At 39.9% G+C, this 7,812-nt stretch overlaps 1 pseudogene; it reads right to left on the bottom strand.

The window, feature by feature from the left end:
• Positions 1-4,936: 4,936 nt before the first annotated feature.
• LOC119472750 lies at positions 4,937-5,116 on the bottom strand (annotated as a pseudogene).
• Positions 5,117-7,812: the final 2,696 nt, after the last annotated feature.

Below are 7,812 nucleotides of genomic sequence, written 5' to 3'. Positions count from 1 at the left end.
GCTTTGCACTGAGAGACAACTTTTTGAAAATACACAGCTAAAACTGTCCGAGCTTTAAGTGCTAGACAAGTTTTTCAAAATACACAGCTAAAACGGTCCCTGCTTAATTAGACAAAATTAAATTATATATTCTGAATGGTATGCACACAGGGGGTGACAGCGTAAAGAAAAGCAAATCATTAACACAAATATAAGAATAATACTTACTTCTGGGAAGAAGAAATGGGAATCACAGAAGTCTTCTAGGAGACTTATAACATTCTGCAGACATATCTAACAAGTGGTTTCATACAGGGTATTCATTTTAATATTGTTCTTTGGGCCATACATAGTGTCTTATAGACCTTTTCTGCATATGATGTCATTGACAATAAAATGTTTAATATAACTGTTTTATTAGACACTAAAAAGCATTTGATTTTTTAAAAATACTTTTAGCGAGCTAGATATAGAAGAAATCTTCCTTCAAATGATGGCTACTAAATAGAGACCTACAGCAAGCATCGCACCTAAGAGCAGAGCATGAAAAGCATCCCTATGGGGGTCAAGAAAAGTGCAAAGATGAACTGTTGTTGCCAGATAGTAGGCTTCATCCTAGATGGTAGGCATATATTTCTAATGAATTTAAATACATTTAATTCACTAATGAGTAGTTGGTACTTACTCCATTTATCATACTGACATAAAGTAGACTGACATTCTTGTCACAATGTAACTTTGTCTTATTCTCAGAAACAATTATATATTTGTAGTCCTGACTTCCTTTAATAATGAATTAATTAATCCCAGCACTTTGGGAGGCCAAGGCAGATGGATTACCTGAGGTCAGGAGTTCAAGACCAGTCTGGCCTACATGGTGAAACCCCATCTCTACTAAAAATACAAAAATCAGCTGGGCGTCATGGTGAGCACCTGTAATCCCAGCTGCTCCGGAGGCTGAGGCAGGAGAATTGCTTTAACCCAGGAGACCAAGGTTGCAGTGAGCTGAGATTGCACCACTGCACTTCAGCCTTTGTAAGAGAGCATGACTCCATCTCAAAAATAATAATAATAATGATTTAATTATCCCAGCAATATTAATTGTTTACAACTAAACTTGTGTGGAATTGTAATTATATTTCTCTCCTTCTTTTGATCATGGGTCATTTTTTAGATAGTCACATCTCCAGAAGATAGAACAATGAGGCAATCTGGTCTAGTGAAAAGCCTGTAGACCTTGAAGTCAATCAGGTGTATGTTCAGATTCAGCTCCATCACTTCCAACCTGAGTGTGACCTTGAATGTATCACTTAATCTTTCCAGTCTTCTATTTGACACCTTAGAAAACGAGGATATTAATGCATACTTTGCAGAAATGTGAGCCCTTAAAATAGTACATGTCAAGGACTTAGCTCAAAGCCTGGATAAAAACGATGATCAAAAATGGTCATACTTGGCGGGCATGATGGCTCACGCCTGCTCTCCCAGCACTTTGGGAGGCCAAGGTGAGTGGATCACCTGAGGTCAGGAATTCAAGGCCAGCCTGGCCAATATGGCAAAACCCCATCTCTACTAAAAAATACAAAAATTAGCTGAGCATGGTGGTAGGCTCCTGTAATCCCAGCTACTTGGGAGGCTGAGGCAGGGAGAATTGATTGAAACTGGGAAGCAAAGATTGCAGTGAGCCGAGATCACCCACTGTACTCCACTGTGCTCCAGGGCAACAGAGCAAGACACCATCTCAAAAAAAAAAAAAAAAAAAACGGTCGTAGCCATGATTATTTTATTAACATCACAGTAGCCAGCTAAACTCCTGAAACAAACCCCTCCACCACATTTTGATTAACAGTCGACAGAGAACGCCTATGTGCTGCCACGGCGCTTGTTAGCCCTGTCTTATTCAAATGTTTAACAATCCCTTGAGACATACCCTAAATGATTCTTAAATTTCTAGATGATGTAACACTAAAACAGATGACTAAAACACTTCAGTGATTTCCAACAACACTGGAACCAAAACCAACAGGATGAACTTTGATGGGAGGAAAAGGAAGGGCCTGTGTTGGATTTCCCTGACATCTGCACTTGACACAGAACAAGCAATGATAGCATATAAATGACCCTCTTGTTTGTGAGTTTGGTGTGAGCCAACACCGTGTGAGTGTCTACAACACATGCGAATTTAGTTTGCCTGGCAAGGTTAGCCGTGCCTTGAATTTAAAAACGGAGAATTATGTGGCCTGCCCCAGGCACAATAAGCAGACAAGGCAGCTCTCCTCAGTAGAATACCATTACATGTCTCAGTGACCCCCATGGAGTGGTGGTGGGAACATGAGGACTTGAATTAGATTGCTATCAATCCAATTTTAAACTACTAACATGTCTATTTCTATAGAAACCTCAGGGAACAGGTTTACAAACCGTCACAAAAACTCATTTTTTTTTTAAGCACATGGCAGCAACCATAACAATAAAACTGCACAAAGGAACCAAAGGAACAAAAAGCAAGAAGAAAGAAAAGATCGGCATTGCAGTGATGTTTATCACAGTCACCTGGTCATATTCTTGCTTTTGAAGCACCAGGTTCTCTAGGTCATTTAAAAGGAAACTAATTAACTAACTGCTGCTGATATTTTCTTTTTTTTTTTTTTTTTTTTTTCTAAGGTTTTTGGCTACATGTTGCCACTGGGTGGAGCTCAAAGTCCACAAAAGCACCTTGGAATCGGCAAGTAAAAAGCAGCTAAGAACTGGTTTTCAGACACATAACATTTAAAGATGTTTTTCTCTTGTATTGATACGTGAAGAAGCATAAACACTGAAGGAAAGGAAGTGGCCATCTTTTAGAAAGAAAGGAAGCATCTCTGCAACTGAAAAAAAAAAAAAAAACAGCCAGCTCAGAAAGAGATTGCTGAAGTGGTTTTCAGAGATCAATAATGTGCAATCTCCTTTAGCTGAGAGTGAGGTTGGAGGCTTACAATGATAACGAATTGAAGTCCTTGCACAGAGAGTTTGTTTTGCTTTGTTTTTTTTTAATCACCTTTTCTTAATTACACAGAGGCACTTGCAGCTTGGCAGCTTTATTTTGCATGTGCACACTGTGTGAATGTGTGCATGCTATGAGCATAGGTTAAAGGCATTCCTGTAAGAAGGCCCAGAGGCTGCCCGTGGGGTCCAGACAGTCCATCTGCTCCAGCAGCCAACCCCTTGGGAAAATAAAACACGAAATGTCACTAAGACAACCGATTGTTACACTGTTTTAGATAAGGCAACTTGTGCTTTCCCCCTTTGTCAAACTCCTGAAAGAAAGAGTTACAAAGAGAAAATAATAATGAGCTTTTCATTATCTCCAGAGCATGGGCTGAAAGTCTCTTGGACAAAGAGTAGATGGAAATAAGATGTGTCTCAACTGGCTTTAGTTATACTAGCATTTTCTTTTGTAGCTATACTAGCATTTTTCCAATTTTCAGTTTTCTTTTATTGTGCTAATAGTACCTGTTTAACAAAATATAATTGAGTAATAACAAAATATCTAACACTAAAGAAATATTTATTATATACAAATGATAAGTATTTTACATCCTCACCCCTTTTAATACAACAGCCCTTTGAGGAAGAGGGAGGAATTACTATCATCTCCATTTTGCAGGTATGTGTAAAAAGCCCAGTAAAGTTAAGTAATTTGTGCAATAATACACAGCTAAGAAATGGCAATACTTAGAATGTCTGCACCAAAATTCATTCTCTTCCTTTCCCATCAGCACATTTTACTGAAATCTCAGGATATCCTAGTTAAAAAAATAAAAGAATAAACTCAGAGACAAAACTTCCCAGTTATGACCTATCTTGGCCCCACCCCATTAGCCCCCAGGTCCCACCCAGCAGCATTGTAATCTGAGGACAAAGGAAGACAATGCTCTGGCTTCCCAAGGGGATGTTTCGCCCAGAGAGGTTTAGCATCTCCTCTCCTCCCAGCAGAGAAGCTCACCAAAAGTCTGGATTCTACCACTGCCCTCCAGTTCCATCCCTTAGCAGTCACTGAAGAGCACCCCAAATCTTACCACCTGTGAGGACATGGGCAGGTGACTTAAACTCCCTTGTGTCTTTAAACCTGTGAGATACAAATAAAAATAATACCTTCCTCACAGGTTGTGGGAACTAAATGAGTTAATGTATGTAATACTTTTGATAGTGCCTGGAACTCTCTGCAAGCTAACACATTTTGACAATTATTATTATCATCGATGCAACATTATCAGCTTTGCACCCCATCCTTTTTTCTTTTTTTTTTACAACATACTGAGTTTATATTTAATATAGTATTTCTCATTAGGAGGATGTTACTCAGTTGATATAAAGTGTTTTTTTAACATTAAATCTTTTCCACGTCAATGTCTATAGTTGTTTTTTTTTTTTTTACATTAAATCTTTTCTGCATTTCAGTATTAGATACATTGAATACATTTTTCTAAATGTTTTTTCCCCAGAGATAAAACTTTCCCTTTTTGGCTATTTGATATCTAAATACAATATTAACTTGGGTGACAACAAAATAAAAAAATCGAATAAAAATATGGAGAAAAAACTCCTCAATGATTCAAGAAGTAGTGATTACAACTGAACACTGCTGATTCTCTAGGATTCTGAGCAAGAACTTCCTTCTCCCTATTTCACATTGCTTTGAGAATTCTAAAACTATGAAATATTACTTATGTAAATTTCAGCCACCTTACCTCTTTGGTCTCCTTTCTAACCAGCAAATACATTTTATAGGCTGCATTTTTCTGTGCATTATTTGTTGTAAAGAAAACTTTGGTTTTGGCTCCCATTTAATGGAAACAACAAAGAATAGAAAACTCCACTATTTACTGATTCCTGGAAACGTTCACCAAACCTCAGGTTTAGCCTTAATAGTACAAAGGCTTTCAGGGTGACGTTTGATTCAGTAGGCCCTTCAAAGTCATATCTGTCCATTTCTCTTTCATGCATATACCCCCAGACAAGCACAAATGCCTGCAATGCTGAGAACCACACATAACAAGAGAGCGATCGTGTCACCAGCTTCTTCCACTGCTTCACACCGGGAGCACCAAAAGCAGTGGCATGAGGACAAAGGCAACTGTGCTGAAACGGAAGTCATGATTTTGGAATCTTGACAGCTGAAGCTTCCAGAGAAATGGTATATATAGAATTCTATCTGGCTTGAAATTTTTCCTTCCTGGAGCTCCAGATGCTGAGACTAAGAGGTTCCATGTGACACTGTCTTCCAGGTGGCAGCCATTCCAGGGACCCACTTTGCGCCCCCTTTTCTAATCACAACCTCCTTATCTCCCCTCTCTCTCCACACATGACCACTGTCTGCCATGAAAGCATCTCACCTCCATGTCCTTCCCCTACAATGAACCTTGCTTCTGGCGACAGGCTAGTGCTACTTAAGTGCCACTAAAATTATGATACTCTCCATACTTAAAAAAAATCATGAGGCCAAGGTGGTGCCTCACACCTGTAACTACAGCACTTTGGGAGGCTGAGGCAGGCAGATCACCTGAGGTCAGGAGTTCGAGACCGGCCTGGCCAAAATGAGAAAACCCTGTCTCTACTAAAAATACAAAACATTAGCCAGGCATGGTGGTGGTCTTCTGTAATCCCAGCTACTTGGGAGGCTGAGGCAAGGAGAATTGCTTGAACCTGGGAGGCAGAGGTTGCAATGAGCAGAGATCACACCATTGCACTCCAGACTAGGCAACAGAGCAAGACTCTGTCTTAAATAAATAAATAAATAAATCATGGCTAGATGCTAAAAATTATCTAAAAACTAAAAGTTCTAGATCCTTAGTCCAATATCCAATGCCATCTGTTTTTTTTGTTTTTGTTTTTGTTTTTTTTTGTAAATTATTTTATTCCTTCCATAGTGATTTAAAGGGACTATCTTCAAATCAGTACAAGTATTTCATAATAATATCTGGTCAATTTCTAACCAGTTGAGTAATTTGTTGCCACCTCACATCTTTCAGCAAGAAATATATTAAATATGAATAGTAAAGATATTACACAATGAATTAGAACACAATTAAAATTTGCTTTAAATATTTCTTTGGGGAAGGGGACACCACACTTCTCAATGAAGAAAAACATTTTTACAGTCCAGAGGCCTCTCTTTTTTTTTTTAAATCCGTATTACTCCATGAATTCATAGGGAATGCGTTCCAGCAGCTCAGGCTCCTCCTTATCGGTTCCCACACAGTGAGCTTCTCTGGGTGGAGCTGGCTGGCGCTTCAGCTGAATCTAGGTACCTTTCTCTTTGGCTTCCTTCTTTTTCTGATCATTTTCCTTCACGCATTTCAGGAAGCTATTTCAGCTCTTAGAGTGCTTAATGTGCTTGATATGCACATTAATTCTCTGGGCAAGAATCTTTCCCTTAACTTGTGTGTTTACAGCAATGCCAGCAGCATGCTGGGGAACACGGCAGACATTTCCAGTTTTCCTAACACTTGTGGGGCATTTCTCCCAACCTATCTTTCCAGGCTTTTTCCCGACTTCTCCCAGCTCTTGCTTTATTCCAGTCTTCTTGCATAACCATCCCATGCCCTTGTACACACCGTTCCACTTGTCTGTATGCCCACCTCCATCAGTCAAAAGTTGATTTATCACTTCAGACATAGGTCAAATTCTCCTTTCCCTTAAGCCAAAGTCACTGTTTAGAGTAGGAATTTCCACAGCTTTCTTTTTTGACCACTCATTTATTTCTCTGTACTTGTTCACACATTTTGTTGTTCTACCATTGTTTTTATGTTCATTTCCTTAAATAGCAGCTTGGTAATAGCAGTCAGATAGCCTAGGAATCTTGAACTCCCAAACTCAGGTGATCTACCCGCCTCAGCCTCCCAAAGTGCTGGGATTACAGGCGTGAAATACTGTGCCCGTCCTCACTCCAGCAACTTCTAAGAATATAATAGAGACTGCTATTACCAAGCAGCTTGAAGGAAAGGATTGTTGAAAGGTGTGTATTCATTTCTGTAGTAAATGTCCTGGACTAGTAAAGGCTCTGAAGGGATTATTCACCAGAGCAAAGCTGGAGAGAACTCCTCCCCAAGCCTAACAGGTCTTTGTAACTGTAGTCCTGAGGATGTGGAAGCTTAGGCAGTTTCTAAGAAGGTGAGTGTGAGGTACGCAGCCCTTCTGGATTTTCTGAGGTGGGAAATTATTATTGGAGTTGCCAAAAGAAGAAGGTAGATGCCAGGCTGGCACCAAGCACCACCAGGTCGTTTCCTTCAGGCTCTGGTCAGCAAACACTCCAGCAACTTCTTTTTTTCTTTTTGTTTTTTTTAGACAGGGTCTCACTTTGTCACCCAGGCTTGAGTGCAACGGTGGGAACATGGCTCATTGCAGCCTCTACCTCCTTAGCTCAAGCGATCCTCCCACCTCATCCCAAGAGTAGCTGGGACTACACGTGTAAACCACCAGCCCAGCTAATTTTTGTATTTTTGTAGAAACAGGGTTTCTCCCTGTTGCTCAGTCTGGTCTTAAACCCCTAGGCTCAAGCAATCCACCTACCTCAACCTCCTTAAGTGCTGGGATTACAGGCATGAGCCATTGTGCTCGTCCTCACTCCAGCAGCTTCTAAGGATAGAATGGAGACTGCTATTACCAAGAAATACTTAGAATGACCAAGAAAGTACATACGGCATGTTTGTAAAATGGTTTTAGCATTTCTGAATAAGGAGCTATTCTCTAATTAAGCATCAAAGACCTTTGGCCTAAAAGTCTGTGAAATAAATTGTATACTTGCTTCCATCCCTGCCTCTCCCCACAAGTCTGACTTTGACTTTCCAAACA

The sequence above is a fragment of the Cebus imitator genome, unplaced genomic scaffold (genome assembly GCF_001604975.1).
Source record: "Cebus imitator isolate Cc_AM_T3 unplaced genomic scaffold, Cebus_imitator-1.0 Scaffold117, whole genome shotgun sequence".
NCBI lineage: Eukaryota > Metazoa > Chordata > Mammalia > Primates > Cebidae > Cebus > Cebus imitator.
This window is presented reverse-complemented; position numbering and strand designations above follow the sequence as displayed.